Source organism: Nansenia antarctica (assembly GCF_963989245.1).
Source record: "Nansenia antarctica genome assembly, chromosome: 6".
Taxonomy (NCBI): domain Eukaryota; kingdom Metazoa; phylum Chordata; class Actinopteri; order Argentiniformes; family Microstomatidae; genus Nansenia; species Nansenia antarctica.
In genome coordinates, this window is record NC_137676.1 from 60,037,537 (window position 1) to 60,053,596 (window position 16,060).

A 16,060-nucleotide genomic window follows, 5' to 3' on the forward strand; every position below is an offset into this window, starting at 1 on the left:
AACCTCCACTGGATGTGTACTGATGGTGTCTGTTAGTATAATGTCAGAGTACATTTACATTTACAGTCCCACAGAGTACATTTACATTTGTCAAAAATGGTCGTCTCTTTTTTGATATTAGCTGTGTTGATATTACCCCCCTGCCCCCCTCTACCCTTTCTGTCAGCCCTGAAAATATGGTAACCATTATGTCATCATCCGATATGGATGTGCTTAACCATTACTGAAAAAATTAAAATGTCTGCATTAGGTAAGAGAAGATAAGTTGACATTGTGTATTGTACACGTATTGTTATTTACAAAAAACCCTGTTCTTAAAGGCAGACTAACTGCTTTTTAAAAGTTAACAGTTTGAACCCTCTCCTCCCCTCCTACCTCTCCCACCAACCCCTCTCCTCCACCCACCCCTCTCCTCCACCCTCTCCTCCCACCCTCCCCTTCTCCCACCCCTCCCCTCCTCCCTCCCCTCCTCTCACCCTCCTCCCTCCCACCCCTCCCCTCCTCTCACCCTCCTCCCTCCCCCTCCTCCAGGACTCGTGAGAGCCTTGCCTCCAACACCTCCAGCATCATGACGGAGAATAACAGACGTCAGAACTCTGCAGTCCTGAGCCCCCGTCACATGATCCCCGGTCACCTGACCAGCGTCGGCCCGCCCTTCAACTTCCGCGCTATCCCACAACCCCCTGCTTCCGCGCAGAAGGACAAGCTGACCAAGCCCCCGACCCTGGCCTCCATCACTAGCGTCTGACAGACAGACAGACAGACAGACAGACAGATAGGCAGACACAGGCAGAGAGACAAACAGACGGACAGAGAGAGACAGACAGACAGACTGACAGACAGACTGACAGAGAGACACGCATACAGACAGACAGAGAGAGACAGACAGACAGACTGACAGACAGAGTCAGGCAGACAGACAGACAGACAGACTGACAGGCAGACATATAGGTAGCGAGACAGACACACAGGCAGACAGACAGACAGACACACACACACACACAGAGAGACAGACAGACAGACAAACAGGCAGACTGACAGACAGACAGACCTAGAGAGACAGACAGACAGACACACAGACGCACAGACAGACAAACTGACCTCCATCGCAGGCGTCTGATGGATGTACGGAGGGACTGATAGAGGTGGAGGAGATGGGAGCAACCCTGAAGCCCCCCCCCCCTTTCCCTCCCTAGGGATGATGGGACTGTTCGTGACACTGGCATGACTTCCACTTACTGTTCTTACTGCTTCTAGAACACTCTACTGCAAAAACAACAACAACAACAACAACAACAAGAAAACTAAAATATCCTCTCTACCCTGCCCCCTCCAGGATGTACCTGGCTTGGGACTGAAATGATTGTTATTTTTTGCCTTTTCCAGAATTCCTGGATGTTGTAACTGGAGAGAGTTGTTGCCAGGAGACACAGACTGTTGGAGGAACACTCGTGGTGCGTTCACGACATGTGTCTGAATTACCACTTTGAAATGTCTCATTTGGAAACTCGTTGTACAAAGATGATACCCGAGTTTCTGACTCAGAGGGTGTCAGAATCCACCAATGGGAAGCCTCGGTTACCTTTCACTCTGAGGTTCCAAGTCTCCGAGGTGTCATGACCTTAGACACCTCGCCCCCCCCCCCCCCGTCCGTCCGTCTGGGAGACTCTGGTGTCAACGCAGCGTTACCACGGCGACCAGAACTGGTCACCCTGTGACGACACACAACGTTACCACGACGACCAGAGACACAGCCTCCTGAGAAGCAGTGAACCAGGAAGAGCTCCAGAGGGTCTGATATGTGTAAAGTATTCTAGTTCCATCCTCCTATCCCTATAAGTTCTTTATTGTTGCGATCATGTATACTCAATTCTTTTAAATGTTTAAATGACCAAATACTTGGAGAAGAAAAAAACGTCATTAAAAAGAATAATGTTGAAATGAGAATTTATGACTGGCAAAAGTTTATTTATTTTTGGGGGTTGTATCTGTGTTTGAACCACCTGTGTTTTCACACACAATCATTTCATTGGATGAGAAATATCTTGCCCCACCCCTCCCATGGTGACACATTAAGTGTGATAGCTGTCAGCCTGTCATGTGTCTCAGACATACATACATACATACATACATACATACATACATACATACATACATACATACATACATACATACATACATACATACATATATACATACATACATACATACATACATACATACATACAGACAGACAGACACAATGAGGTGATACAATGTGGACAGACTAGGTCATACAGGGGAGAGCTGTATCAGTGAGGAGCAAGACAGAGAGCTGAGCACTGATGTGGGAGACAGATCATAACCGTAAGTTGGTGTTTTTAATAGTTTTTCACTGTTTAATATGATTTGAATAAACTTGCGTGCCTTTGTATCATCTCACAAAATGATGTAGCCCTAACATACTACAGTAGCCAACTGTATGTGACCAGCCTGTTAAGAAAGCCTCAACCTGATTTTGTCCAGCTGACTGTGATCTAGTAGGTTCAACTACATGAGGCCCTAGATAATAATAGATAATAATGACTGTGTCTAGACTAGTCAACAGTCTTTACAAAGGTCACTATTGACCAATCAGCAGAGCTATAAGACTGACAGAATACTGTTGAATACACTCCTCTATGAAGGGTCAATTAGTTGGTTTACTGTATGTCTTTTTTATGTAAAAATGGGCTTGTGTGATCAAAGTTAACTTTTAGGGTTATAGAGAGACATTGTAAATATCCCTTGTTAGCTTCAGGAGAGAGAGATACTGTATATACAGTATCAGCATACTTTCATGTCCCTTTCCTATGCTGTAGTTTCTCACTTCACAGTTTTTAACTTTGGTCTCCTTTAATGTGCTGCGTGTGTTCATTGTTCAGGTTTACAGCAAGAGGTCCTTTGAGGAGAGAGTGGAGGAGACCCCTGGCTCTAAAATGAGTCTCTCTGGGGAGAGAGAGGAGGGGACCACTGCCTCTAAAATTAGTCTCTCTGGGGATGTTGAAGCCATGGGGTAAGAGAAGAGTCTCTGGAGGGCATTTACCATGAAGATGATGATATTGATGATGATGATTATAGATACTTCATTCATAACCAGATTAATGTTAGACATAGGAATGTATATGTACTGTAGTTCAATGCACACTGTATTTACTGTGTAAACTAGTCTCAGGGAGATCACACTGAACACCAAAGGCTCAAAGATGATAGATCAACATGTCATGATGCATTGTTACACAGATCAAGCTTCATACACTCAAACTCAAAGGTTTTGATGTTCCACTAAGATCAAGCCTACACACATGCAGTTGGACAGTGGTGTGTTTTCCCTGAGTTGTTGGATGTACAGATGTCCCCTCTCCCTTGTGTGCAGTGTGCAGGGTGTAGTGTGTAGTGTGCATGGTGTAGTGTGTAGTGGCAGTGTAGCTCTCGTGATGAGTAGCCCTGCCAGTCCAAATGGATGTCCTAATGGTAGAATCTTAGGTCATCCAGCGGAGAGATCCCCAGTTTGAGCCCTGCTGGTTACATCAATCCCACTCTGACCACCAGAGGACAGCAGTGTATGCTCATAAGAGTTTGTCACATTGGGTATTTGAGCCATGATGCTGTACTTATCTTATTGAAGTTCTTGCAGTCCAAAGAGAACAAGACTGTGATGACAGAGGCAGGACACTAAGGGAGTCTTGAGGAGAGAAATACCCACTGTGTTGTAATCACACATGACCATGACCCATCTTCCACTAATAGCATAAAGAAGTAAATATGTTTCCATTGTCAGTTTTGCTTTGAAGCACACTTCCACTTCAACATGGTTTTGTTTCCCATTCTTTTAGAGGTAAAACGGATATGACCCCTTGAACTTTAATCATGTGTGGTATTTGACATTTTAGATTTAGGGTCTGCTTTTGAGTGTGTTTATTTTCATGTTTCACCTGAACTTTTTTGAAATTGTCCTCCTGCTTCCTCCTGCTGTGAGAATAGCGCTCCATCACTTTGTCAATGATGTTGTCCCTTTTTCACACAAAACACACACGCACACACATGCATACGCGCGCGCACACACACACACACACACACACACACACACACACACACACACGCACACACACACACACACACGCACGCACGCACGCACACACACACACAGTAACACAGCTGTTATGAAACACACAAAATACATATCAATAATTTATACAGATGAGGTAGTTAGGTTTGGTTTGAGTTCAGAAACTCTGACCCTGGACCTTTTTAGATGCTTGTTTTGTTTTCATACAAATTGGATTTGACGTACTATGGGCATAAAGCAATAATGCTCAAAGGACATGATTGAAATGGTAAGATGTCAGGAAAGAAAGGCCTCTAGTCGCTGCCAGATAATGAAGTTGACCACACCAAGTCAATTCTGTGATGTAGGTGCAATAGCGACCACTGGCAGATTAGCCAGATCAGTCCAGTAATCTGCAACAGGGTTGACAATCATTTCAACATCTAACAATATATAAACAAATAAACAGGATAGTTACTGTCCTCCAAGATGGAGTCCCATTGACAATATCATTATCCGCACTCATAGTTCAGCAGCACATAACTGTACAGATGACATATTGCATTCAATACCCACTAGGGGGCAACAAAGTAACTTTTTAAATATAACCTTGATGCCTGATCTGTCTTGAATGTGGGGTTGAAATGGATAGCTAATCTACATGATTGTTGTGTAGCCCAATATGTGTATGCATCTTTCAAGGCAAACGATAACATTCGTCTTTTGTTTGGAGGGTATTTACATGTAGACGTCAGATATACACGTATTGATGGACATTAATGGGCATGGGCTTGCCCAGCAAAGTTAAGACATGATTGCAAACTAGCATTCAATTAAAGCCTCCCTTATACGTTCATTGTAGAAAAATTATTGTACCACCCGGCCTGATAGAAGCAATAAGAAAGACAGAAATGTTATGTGATTTCCATGGGCACTTGAAGGATTTATTTGGATGGTTTCTGTCTCTGCCCAGATGGACTGCAGTGGGCAGGACCGGGTCATGTAGGGATGGGGGGTAATGGTGGGTAGATATGGTGTCAGACAGTAAGGATGCTATTGGAGGTGGACAGTTTGAGCTCCTCCCGGGGGTTCTGCAGGGTATCTCGCGGGGCAGCATACTCGAGCACATTGGGTAGTCCGTGCACCACACAGCAGCTAACGCCACTGCGGAAGATGCCCATGTCATGGGCGTCATGCCACTCATCTGTCTTCTCATCGTAGCACTCCACATTGCAGGTACCTGTGCCAGTGAAGCCGCCCACCACAAACAGAAGATCATCCACCACCTCGATGCCAAAGTTGCTCCGTGGGTTCAACATGGTGGGAACTGCGCGCCAGGTGTTGGTCTGGGGATTGTAGCACTCTGCGTGTCGCAGACAGTTGGCTCCATCAAAGCCGCCCACCTAAGAGAGGATAGGAGAAATGTGGGTCAATAACAGAATATCAGAACTTGAGCATAGATTTATTGTGTATTTTTATGTAGGTCTCACCGCATAGACCTGCTCCCCATAGGCGATGACCCCCAACCCAATGCGGCGGCTTCTCATGGGGGCGATCAGAGTCCATTGGTTGGTCTCAGGGTTGAAGCACTCTGCTGTACACAGCCGCTCATTCCGATTGTTACCACCACATATGTATACCTAGAGTTAAGGCAACTTGTAAATTCATCCATCCTGGCTTTTTAATAGATTAATTGTACAATAGTTATTAAGTTGTGTTCCAGGTACAGTTAGTCTTACCTATTCCACTTACCTTTCCAAAAAGTGTGGTGGCACTGGCATCACTTCTCTGCTCATGCATGGGTGAGATGAGTGTCCACTGGTTGGTCTCAGGCTCATAGCGCTCAGCAGTGTTGAGTCGCACATAGCCATCAAAGCCGCCCATGGCGTAGATGCAGCCACCCAGCACAGCCACACTGACCCAGCAGCGCCGTGAGTGCATGGGTGCCACTTGGTGCCAAGTGTGTGTGACTGGGTTGAACTTGCGCACACTACTGAAGTAGTCAACGTCGTAAAAGCCTCCCACGCAGTACACAAAACCATTGAGGTAGGCAGCACCGTGAAAGGCCCGTGCGCTCTCCTCCTCTCGAGTCACATTGACCCATCGGTCAGCCCGTGCATCATACGCCTCAATGCCATTGGTGAGGCTGCCACCACACCAACCACCGATGGCCAGTAAGATGGCATAGGCAGGCGAGGGCGGGTCAGAGGGTTGCTGCTGTCAGAGCTGAACATGGCCTTCAGTGCGTTGATGATGATGGGCTTGCAGTCATCATTGGCTCTCACCAGTGGATTATTCTTCACATTGTTCATGAAGTAGTCTGCTGTCATCAAGGCCATGCGTACCTAAGCAAACAGACACAGACAGATATGGACACAGAATGCAGTCGGCAGCCTTTATGAAATGCATCAAACATTTACGTGTTACGTGTGTTGTCCAACTCTCAGTCACCTTAGGCAACAGCACCGAGATCTGGGCTTCGCGGTCTTGAGGAGAATGGCCAATCCAGCACAGGATGGCCTCAAACACTACATCTTCCTGCTTCACATTCAGGTCGTCCTTCTCAATGATGTCACGAAACTGCCACAGCGAGAGTTCTAGGAACTCCTCGGAGCTACGCACCATCTCCTTAAAGTGATGCAGGATGAAGAGAGAGGACCTGCGCCTCAGCTCATAGCAGGAGTAGAAGTCTGCAAACGTACAGATGCCAATGCAGTTCTCCGGGCACAGCTGGGCCTCTAGGTAGTCAGAGCAGGCTTGCACAATGCCCATGACAGAGAACTGATCTGCAGCCACCAGAAGCTGCTCCACATTCTCGTCAGTGACAGGCACAGAGCGTGTGTAGGCATACTCAATAATGAGACGCATCATGTCCGGTGACACACCAGGAATATTGTACACCCGCTTTTCTAGGTTGTTCCAGACAATTGTGAAGAGAGCTCTGTGGGTCAGGGTTTAGAGAGGAGGGATATGATGGTCAGGAATCATCCATATACTGTACCAGATTTTCTCAATACTCTTTTCAATACAGCACAGCAATATAATAAACACCCTCTGCAAGTATATGACAATATAAAGAGGGGTACACAAATATTATGAATCAATAGTTGCATGCTATCTTTTATAGAATGTATCATTGCTGCCACAAAGAACAATGTGTAAGCTCTTGTAGGATCTGGCTATTTTCTTCTGATTATCCTTTGGATCCATGCCAAGTGAATCCCTGCCATCCATCATGGCCACATCCCCACAAAGTTAATACACTCACCGGAAATAAGGACTGCAGCCGCAAAGGATATTCTTGTGTGCGTTGAAGTCGATGCCATTGACTTTAATCACCACGTCACAGAATTTTCCTTCCATCCTCTATCAAATGATGGTAAGTGTAGTGTCCTTGTTTTTCAATGAAGGACTACAATACGTTAAATGGAGTGGCCGACCAGAAACCACAAAGATCAAAATGTTCTGAGCCTTGACTGTCTTACACTAATGTTAGCTAGCCAGATTCTAGCTAGACACATTATTTAGACACATAGAAAGACAAACTAAAACACTAGAACAATAGTCACATGAACAACTACAGGACAGTCTTGTCAGATACGGTAGCTAATCAGTTTCGTGTTTGTAAATATGTCGTGTTGCCATCTGTCAGTGGGTATCATCATAACAAGGCAGTCATCACCCTGCAATTACTAAGGGTAGAGGGTAATAGCGGGTAATAGCGCGGCTAATGTTAACAAGCTAACGGTTGATAATGCTAACGTTTAGGACGTTATCACATCATTTCAGTCAGTCTAACTTGATAACTAAGTTGATAGTCTCTTTTTATCAGCACAGCACGTTTCATACACGTTTCAATAACACTTAGCATCTCAGTAGAACTCACCGAGACGTTGCCTTCGGCAAATAGCAGCAGACGTGTAACTTCAGGGGCTACAGGTCTTTCAAGGTTCGGTGGATCTGGTTGGGGAAGATATTTCCTTTACTGAATATTTTAGAAAGCTATTGTCGAATATTTCTCTGTTTCAGTGATAAAAGAAGAGGTAAAAACTCCTGGCCAAAGTTTAAAAGTATTTATTCAAAAAAGATCGGGTCCTCAGATTACAGGCACACGAAACAGTCACAACGTGATTCGAGGTAGACAAGAGACAGACCGCTCCAGCCTCTGCACAGAGGTTTTATAGCGGCCCTCAGCCAATCACATCACAGTATGTTCTTGGCCAATCATGATCCTTCCTTCTAGGCCTCTGATTGGCCTAGACCCTCGGGGGCGTGCATGTGCGTGTGTGTGTGACTGCGCATGTGCGACAATTGAAAATCTTCCGAGATCGTTTGTAATGAAATAATAAAAGTATTTAATAAAGTATATATGAAGTAATAAAAATATACGTGTAATATGTGTAAAATATACGTGAATATATGTGTAAGATATACGTTATATAAGAAGGCTATTAATGTGTAAAAATATACTACACATCCCCCCTCGGACCACCCAGAGGGTGTTCCGAAACTAAATGATCACATAAACCAAAACAAAAACACAAACCCCACATATCACAGCTAAGAAAATATAAAAAAATAAAAAATAAAAAAAAAAATTAAAAAATAAAAAAATAAAAAATAACTACTAAGAACCCAAAGACATCATGCAAAAAATAGAAACCAACCAATAATAAAAAGAATCTTGAAAATAACAACCACAATTAAACTAAACACAGTCCATCATGCACAAATTAATATAGAAACTTCCAACGACCGATGTTTTCTTTGTCCTTGAAGCGCCAGGGACAGAGGTTACTAGCACATGAACCCAGTTGGAGAACAGCCTTTACCGCTGTCTCAGATTGATATCCTTTCCCAGTCAAGAGCGTTTTCTTCGTTGTGCTAGGAACAGAACCGCTTTCCTATCTTTGCATAACCACCACACCACTTCTCAACTGACATCAATCACATGATATAGAAAGAAACAAACAGTAATCGAAGCAAATAATCATAAAACATCACTTAATAAACAAATCATCAAAGGAGGAAACAAAATCAGAAAGCAAAACAGAATCCAGCTTTTGCTCATCAGCTATGTTGGTCAACATTAAAGCATTAATAGGAACATCAGAAATACACTTTCCACAACATTTGATCAAAATACCAAGTAACATAATACAGATGATAATGACAACAAAAATAATAGCGACGGACCTGATCATATTACCAATACCTGAAAAAGCAGAATCAAAGAAATCTAACATATTCCAACCGTGTTCTTTATGTAAATCCTCTACACCCTTCTTGTTAGATTCATGAAAATCATGCAAAGCGTTACCAGAATCCGAAATATAACTGCAGCATTCACCGCCTATTAAAGCACAAGTACCACCCTGACTGGCCAAAATAATGTCCAAAGCCATTCTATTTTGGAGAGCTACATTCTTAGTTTCAGTCAATTCAGTGGCCAGGGCAGACACTACAGCATCCGAAGCATTAATGTGTTTTTCAAGAACGGATGATAAGGCACTTAATTCAGTCTGAGAGTTGTAGACACCATAACTTGGGAATATTAGGCCAAAAAACTTCTGAGCGGTAGACAACGCCCTACGACTACGATGGGTTGCTTGTTTGTGAAGTACAGACATCTCCTCCCGAGTAACTTTCCTAATCAAAGGTATCAGATGAGCCAAATAACAACCACCCTCAATCAAAGCAGGAAGCTTAGAGAATGCATCATTATCACACACAAGAAACACATGTTCCGGGAGTTGAAGCTCCGTACCAGGATACGAGAAAATGGTTCCACCTATACAAGACGCAGCCCCTAACTGACGAACCGAGCTGATCTTGGGCCGTACTTGAATGTCAATACAGGTTGTAATATTTACGAGAGGCATGACTTTAAGCTGCGTGGTGCCTTTCTGCCGTCTGGTAGTATTGGTATCATGTAATTTCATTTGAGGCACCGTAGCACAATCAACAACTTTACATTTCAATCCAGAAATAACAACTGAACCCCTCCACCGTGTAGAAGTCACACTCCCAGAACATGACAGATGAGGACTCAATGCAGTACCATTTAATTGAGCGAACATAGCTTGGATAATATATATCTTCTTCGGACCTGTTGGTTGTGACAAATGTGTAAGCCTATCAATAATAACCTTCCCCACACCGCTAGGCCTATGGTGTTTGTTAACCGCTGCTGTCAGACGTTCCAACACACCAATATCCACACCTGCATAGGAAGAATTTAAAGGAACCAGAATCGTGCTGGGCTGACAAGAAGAGCTCTGGTTCTTGCCCTGTAAAACAAATGGGGCTAAACCCTGCCAATTATAATGAAGCCATTCTGCTTTAGTTAACGGTATGGGGAAAAACATAGGAGCAGACGCACTTACAGGGACCTGTTGACAAATCCAGCAATCAGAATAATTCATTTTTGAAGCAAAATCTTTCATGATACTAGTGGCAGAATTAGGGTGGGACCGTGTCCCCAGGTGATTAGAATCATACAACAAATAATCGTCAGTAACGACTACAATCGCCTTCGTAGGAGCCTTCACAGCAACATTTTCAACCTTTCCTGGTAACTCATCGTGAACATATTTATGCACCAATGTCTCACAGTCCAACCTATAGTGGTGTGGAAAGTCAGGCCTGGTCCTACAAATTTTGTCCTTGAAATTGTTGGATTTACTAGCCACCGGTTCACCGATATCACGTCTAGCACACCAATACGAGTTCGACCTCTGGTCAACATTAGTTAATGTCACACGAGTTTCTTGCGTGTTGCTTGAGTATTGATCAAGTGTAACATATGTAGTATCCAATAAATACCACTCGCTCTCTTCGGCGGTATAGATCAAACAATCATCAATAGTACAACGTGAATGTGGGCAAGCAAAAGCTCTACTTGCTATGATCATTCTTCTCTGACGTCCAGGCATAACAGTGTGTGAGTAAAGTGTAACATTGTCCAAAGAAGTCAATGGGGTAGGAACACTAAGGGGTATATTAGTCTCTGAAACGGCATGGCTTGAGTTTCCTCCTAATTGGCCTTGGTGTTTTACGGGGTCTGTCTGGTTGAGGTGTATCACTGACAGGTCTGTGTCTCTCAATGGTACCTCGGTCCGGGCAGCCGCCCGGGTTGCTGACATCTCCGTCTGGAGCATTGTCAGGGTCGGAAGGGGTGACAACAGGGGCAACACCAGGCTCGGTAGAACCCCCAAGAGGGGTGTCGCAGTCACTGGATCCTTCACGGTCTCCGTTGACCCACTCATCAGTGGGCTGGACAGGGTCTGGGACGAGGCCCCCGGCATCATCTGCATCATGGCGCAGATACTCACCAACATCTTCGTCAGCCTGGATGTCCAAGCTGTGGACTTCCTCGTCCCCAGGGGTCTCCTCACCATCCTGCTGAGGTTCTCCCTCATCGTCCTCATTGGGTGCCTTGATGCAGTGATGAACGTGATACCAGGTGGGGGACCCCTTGATTTGGAGGGCAGTCCCAGTGCACCGAACGACCTCGTATGGTCCTTCCCGTCGAGCCTCATGCCACTTCCGTCTGTAGACCTTCACGTATACTTTGTCACCCGGTTGCAACGCGTCCTTCCTCTCCTGTGCGTTCACCTCCTCTTCACGTTCCTGTTTGTGGAGCACATAAGAAGAGATACTCTTTTGCCGGTTAGTCATGTACTGTACATAGGCTTTCATGTCACTCTCCAGGAGAGCCAAACTTGGCCCTTTCCCACTGGTTCGTACACAGGGAGCTGTCATTATCCTCCCCATTACCAGTTCATGGGGAGTCAAGTGCAGCCCTCGAATCTCACTGGAACGACAGGCCATCAATGCAAGAGGGAGTCCTTCCAACCAATTAAGACCTGTATGCTTACAGACCTTAGAAAGACGGTTCTTAAGGACCCCGTTCATCCTCTCTACTATCCCCTGGCTTTGAGGTGAGTAAATACACCCAAGTCTCTGCTTGATTCCCAACTTTTGTAGTATAAGCTTTACCGTCTTATCCACAAATTCCTTACCATTGTCTGACGATATCCTATCTGGAATTCCAAACCTAGGCATGACTTCCCTGCATAGGAACTTTGCTACAGACTGAGCATCCTTTCTTCGAGTGGGGCAAGCTTCTACCCATCTGCTGAACCTGTCTACTACAACTAGCATGTACCTGTATCCTGCAACAGGTTGAATCATGTCCACATAGTCAATCACTAAATGTTTCATTGGCCCGTTTGGGGTAGGGATATGCCCAGTTCCCACTGGTATTCCAGGTCTGATATTGTTCTTCAAACAGACCACACATTGACCAAGGACATGGTCTATTTGTTCCAACAAATATGGAGCCCAAAAACCATATTCCTTGGTGATCTTGCGTCTTACCTCCCCCCTGGACACATGTGCTAATCCATGGGCTTCCTGTATCAGTACGCCTAATAAATCTGGGGGTGCCACAACCAGTCCCTCATGATTTCTCCATAGACCTGTGTCATCCTGACTAGCTCCCCTGGTTAACCATAAGTTTTTGTCTAGCGCATTTGCCTCACTCTGTAACATCAACAAATCCTCAAGCGTGACCATGCCCTGTAACTGTACTTCATGTGTGACCAGCAGAACTTTACCTGCTTTGTCTGCTCCTGTAATAGCTTTGGCTGCATCATCTGCAGCCCTGTTACCTTGTGTGACATGTGATGAGTCAGATCTGTGTGCGGCACACTTCACTATGGCTAATTCCCTTGGTTTCATCATGGCTTGTAACAGCTTCATGATTTGAGCGTGGTGCTGAATAGGCGAACCATCAGTTTTCTTAAAACCCCGTCCCTTCCATACAGCTCCATGTAAATGACACACATTGTGGGCATAGGCAGAGTCGGTGTATACTGTCACTCTTTGTCCGGTTCCCAAATTGCATGCTTCTGTGAGGGCAATCAATTCAGCCAACTGAGCTGAACAAGGCTGAGGAACAGCCTCGGCTTGTTCCACAATGAACTCCGAATTTTGGGATCGGACTATGGCATACCCGGCACGTAAATGTTCTCCTACCCGGTAACAAGATCCATCAGTCCAATACTCAACGTCAGTTTCCTTTAAAGGCAAAGCTAGTAGATCTGCTCTAAGCTTAGAGTACCTCGTAGCTTCCTTCACACAATCGTGTGGTTCCCCATCTTCTGGGGTTGGCAAGGTCTCTGCTGGGTTAAGTGTGTTACATCTTAGTAAGGTTACATCTTCCCTTTCCAACATCCTGTAATAATCCCTAATCCTAGGCATCGTCAAAGTGTACTTGCCTTGATTCAAGAGGTTCCTTAGACTGTGGTGGCAGAGAATGGTAATTGGGTACCCCATTGTTAAGGTTGTTGCCTTCTCGTACATAAGATAAGCCCCGGCCATTGCTCTGTAGCATGGCGCGAAACCCATTTCTACCTCTGAATATGCGACAGAGTAATAGGCTATGGGCTGTGGACTAGGTCCAATGCCTGTTGGTTGCGTGAGAACAGCGCAGGCATACTTCCCCTCGGCTGAAGAAGAAACATACAATCCAAATTCTTTGGAATAATCTGGAAGCGCTAAAGCTGGCGCTTCTTGCAATTTGTGTTTAATTGTCTCAAACGCCAAATCAGCTTCCCTTGTCCAAGTAATGCAAGATTGGAGGTTATCGCTACCTGTTTCCTTAATCATCCCCCTCAATGGAGCGACTAGTCTAGAGTAATCCTCCACCCATGCTGAACTATACCCAGTAATGCCCAAAAACATCATCATTTCCCTAACCGTTCGTGGTTTTGGAGCCTTCTGAATAGCTTCCAAATGTTCATTTGTGACGCTGCGATGTCCCTGTGTAATGGATTGTCCTAAGTAAGTTACCTTTTCCTGACAATACTGTAGCTTCTTTTTAGACACCTTGTGTCCCTTCTCCGCCAAAACCTTTAACAGTTTAACGGAATCCCTGTGACATGTTTCTTCATCTGGGGCACAAAGGAGTATGTCATCCATGTACTGAATGGCAGTACTACTTATCATCTGTTCTAACCCGTCTAAGTCCTCCCTTAAGACCTGATTAAAAACATGAGGACTGTGTTTGTACCCCTGTGGCATTCTGGTATATTGATAATGCTGACCTTTGTAGGTAAACCCAAATAACCCTTGACTTTCTACACTAAGAGGTATAGAAAAGAAAGCCCCGCATAAATCAATCACTGTAAATACTTTGGCTGTAGATGGAATCTGAGTCAACAGCACATGAGGATCAGGAACTTCAGCTGGATAGCTGACGACTACCTCATTCACAGCCCGTAGGTCATGTACCAGACGATATGAACCATCAGGTTTCGTCACTGGCAGAAGAGGTGTATTGCTTAACGGATATTGAGTTATCTTCAGGACTCCTGCCTCTAACAGTCCTTTGATCTGTGGCTCAATTCCATCAATTGCTTCCTGTTTCAATGGGTATTGGTTTTTCCAAGGGGGTTCTGCACCCGGTATGAGTTCAACTCTCAATGGACGAGCTGATTTCACAAATCCAATGTCTGTACTGTTCTTTGCCCACAGGTCGGCTGGCACATTCTGCATCATTTCTTCTCTGAGGTCTCTGTCAGCTTGTACAGGAAGGATTAGCTGGTTCATTAGCTTCACAGTCTGCGGATGTCCTATTCCTTGAGCAGAGATCATCAGTTTTGTGAACTGTCCATCAATGCTCCTCCAGATAGCAGGGTTTTCTTTTGTCGTTACAAATCTGGCTTTTTCTGAGTCTGCCATCATTGCCCCTAAATGCTTCTGCTTATAGTGTTCAGATATCATAAGTGTCACATGAGGGATGCTACCCTCAATCTTATGCTCCTGATCTAGATAAGTGTCACTGTTTATCTTCATAGCCACTCCCTGAGGGCCTAGGATTATACAACTTGCACTAAGCTGTACCTGTTTTGGCTGATGCTTCAGCCACTCATCTGGGGTTGCATCTGCAACTTCTCTAAAATACTGGAGTGTACAATGCAATGGATCAGTAGGCCTTCTGGCCTCTGCCATGTGTGCCAGGATATAATTGTCCCACATCCTTGCTGGTTCCATTAGGTCTGGGCTAAGCCCTCCCACCCAATATACCATAGATGCATTGTTGTCCATCATGACAGACAGCTGTCTGTTCTCCTGTGGCACTGTCACCTGACAGCCGTCAGGGGTGCATTTCACGGTACAATTTAACTGGCATAGTGCATCTCTCCCTAGTAGCCCTATTGGCGTGTGTTCTGATACAAGTATTGACAGATCTGCTCTCTGTCCTTTGTACTCTAAGCTTACAAGCTCAGTGGTAGGGATCAGCTGTTTAATTCCCTCGAATCCGATTGTCTTCACATATTTCCCAGACATAGGAAGGTGCGTGGCGTCTTCAGGCTTCAGACAGGTGTAGGCTGCTCCACTGTCCACCATCAATTCTAATGGACGTTGGTTGACCGACACCCATATTGTAGGTTCATCTTCAGGCCTGTTTGTCACCACCAGCTGGCACCCCCCTTTCGGATCTTCTGGGCACCCCTATATCGCAGCTGCTGGGCCTCCATAGGGGTTCACCACTCCTGGAGCCGGTGCAGCAGGGGGCTTATATCCTCCTTTCTGTTTCCCCCCTGCGCCCCCCTGGTTCTTCTTAAAGCAGGTACGTTTTAAGTGTCCATACTGGCCGCATACGAAACATGGTCCTAGTACCTTCCTCGGTGCTGCGGTCCATCCCTCTTGTGGTGGTCCTTGGCCAGGCTGGTTGTATGGCTGGTATGGAACCACTTGCACCCCTGGTGGCCCCTGTGGGTATGGATTCCCCCCTTGTGGCCCCTGTGGGTATGACTGGGGAGGGACAATTTGCAGTTGCTGTGGCTGAGATGGGACCTGTAGGGCTATAGTCTGCTCTCTCTCTCTGGTTTTCTTGCCTTCTGTCAATTGCACTTGAGTTAGTTTTCTGAGTGAGTCCTCGTCTTGTGCCTTCTGTGCCTGAATCTTCTTTCTAAATAATTC

General features: G+C 45.3%; 1 pseudogene across 1 annotated transcript; it reads right to left on the reverse strand.

Moving 5' to 3' along the window:
- Positions 1-5,103: 5,103 nt before the first annotated feature.
- Positions 5,104-6,937, reverse strand: LOC308160754 (kelch-like protein 10; annotated as a pseudogene). Its single transcript has 4 exons — positions 6,518-6,937; positions 5,819-6,411; positions 5,557-5,706; positions 5,104-5,469 (listed from the first exon to the last, which is right to left on the reverse strand). The product of its transcript is annotated as a kelch-like protein 10 (transcript).
- Between the last annotated feature and the right edge of the window lie 9,123 nt (positions 6,938-16,060).